Here is a 2051-nt window from a genome sequence, read left to right as displayed (position 1 = left end):
ACACTTACACCATTTCACCCATAAAATATACTCATAAAAACGCCCTCTGGGTGAATGAATTTCAGAAGGGAACATTCTGGCTCTGAAGGACGCAGAGCAAACCTAAAACATTTATCCTTTGACTGTAAAGCCGCGTACACACGATCGTATTTTCTGACGGAAATTGTGCGAAGACAGGCTGAAAATCCGACCGTTTTTACGCTCCATCGGACAATTGTTGTCGGATTTTCTGTGGACAAATGTTGGATGGCAGGCTTTAAAATTTTCGGGGACAAATGTCTGTTGTAGGATTTTCCGATCGTGTGTACACAATTTCGTCGGACAAAGTCCAAAGTACAAACGCGTATGCTCGGAAGCAAGGATGAGCCGGAAGCGGTCGGTCTTGTAAACTAGCATTCGTAATGGAGAATTAACATTCGCAACGCGGCAAAATTATGAAATCTCGAAAAGCAGCGCACAATTCTCTTCTTTATTAATGGGAAAATAATGAAGCTGCTTTGCTGGTGATATTGATGGAGTTATTGCAAACAAATTTTCGAAAGCTTTTTTTCTAGTGATATCAAGAATAATATTATTATGCTTGTTATTTTTTTAATTTTTTTATATTTTTTGGGGTGCAAGTTACCACAATACCATTCCGTAGTTTTTAGTTTTTAGATCAAAGATACAACTATGTTGGTGTCCCTTGTTAATTTTACATTGTATTTTTAAAATGTAACTACCGACTCCCAAACTGTCATTTGAAGAAAAAACACATAGCCAAGTATTATTCTACACTTTTTTTTATTGCGCATTAAAAAGAAAACAAATAAAATTAGACATGCTATCTGCAATAGAACTTAACCAAAAAGTGAATTCTATGCATTCAAAATATAGAAAATATACCAATCAAATCACTATTCAACCAAAAAATAAAATAAAAGCCTCATGCATGTGTCCTGCTTCTTATTATAGGGGGTCAGCAATGCCAAGAGTTGGTGAAAGCAGGGTCCGTCATCCGGAGATAATTCGAAAATCATCCGGATTATTCTCCTGGAGCTCCCGCAGCAAAGGCATATGACATTATTGGTCACGATTAATAAAGCAACCAATTTTTGGTCCAAGAAATCCTCCTCTTCCTGTTCCTGGACTGGACTTGGGTCAAAGCAATAACTCCAAGGCCAATAATAAATAACACATTATCTCCTCCGATTCCGCAACATGGCTGGTTGACGAACGGCCGTTCAGAAAAAAACTGAAAAGCGTGAAATGAAAAGCACAAAATGTAAAGTGTGAATCAACACTCACCAAACTTCTACTAACACGAAATTAGCAAAAAGAGCCCAAAGGGTGGTGCCTGACAATTGAACTTCCTCTTTTTTGGCTCGTAGTATGTCTAGTACAGAGGGTCTCAAACTGGCGGTCCTCCAGCTGTTACAAAACTAGAAGTCCCATCATGCCTCTGCCTGAGAGAGTCATGCTTGTAACTGTCAGCCTTGCAATGCTTCATGGGACTTGTAGTTTTGCAACAGCTGGAGGGCCACCAGTTTGAGACCCCTAGCTCTAGTACGTCACTACGTTCGTGTTTGTTGGCCGACAATTGTGTACCGTTTGTATGCAAGACAAAATCCAGGCACACGCCTTCGGACAAAAGTCAGAGGTTTTGTCTGTGGAAAATCCATTCGTGTGTACGAGGCTTTACACTAATCTCACCCATAAAATACACTCATAATAACGCCCTCTGGGTGAATGAATTTCAGAAGGGAACATTCTGGCTCTGTAGGACTTAGAGCAAACTTAAAACATTTATCCTTTGATATTTAGAGTGTATAGCAAAGCTGTACAATCTAAATAAAGGTTTATTGCCCTGAAATATAATAAATATAATGAACAAACAGATGAGGGATGCTTGACTTTCTGTCAGGGCTTGTCTGCACATTCCTCACCTATGATGACATTGAAAACAAGATAATATAGGGAAAAAATTCAGAACTTGAAGGCAGAGATAAGATCCACAGCAATACAGACGCTGGAAAAATGTAAGTCTGCTTACTACACCATTCTCTATCTCT

General features: G+C 39.0%; 1 long non-coding RNA gene across 1 annotated transcript in view; it reads left to right on the top strand.

Moving 5' to 3' along the window:
• The first annotated feature begins 1727 nt into the window (after nt 1-1727).
• Nucleotides 1728-2051, top strand: part of LOC141110347 (uncharacterized) — a 5504-nt gene continuing 5180 nt past the window's right edge. Inside the window, exon 1 of the long non-coding RNA XR_012236277.1 lies at nt 1728-2018. This is a non-coding gene — a long non-coding RNA (uncharacterized lncRNA). The remainder of the gene's footprint in view (nt 2019-2051) is intronic.

Source organism: Aquarana catesbeiana, linkage group LG10, assembly GCF_042186555.1.
Source record: "Aquarana catesbeiana isolate 2022-GZ linkage group LG10, ASM4218655v1, whole genome shotgun sequence".
Classification (NCBI taxonomy): Eukaryota; Metazoa; Chordata; class Amphibia; order Anura; family Ranidae; genus Aquarana; species Aquarana catesbeiana.
The sequence above is the reverse complement of the archived record's forward strand: the minus strand, read 5'-3'. Positions and strand labels throughout refer to the sequence as shown.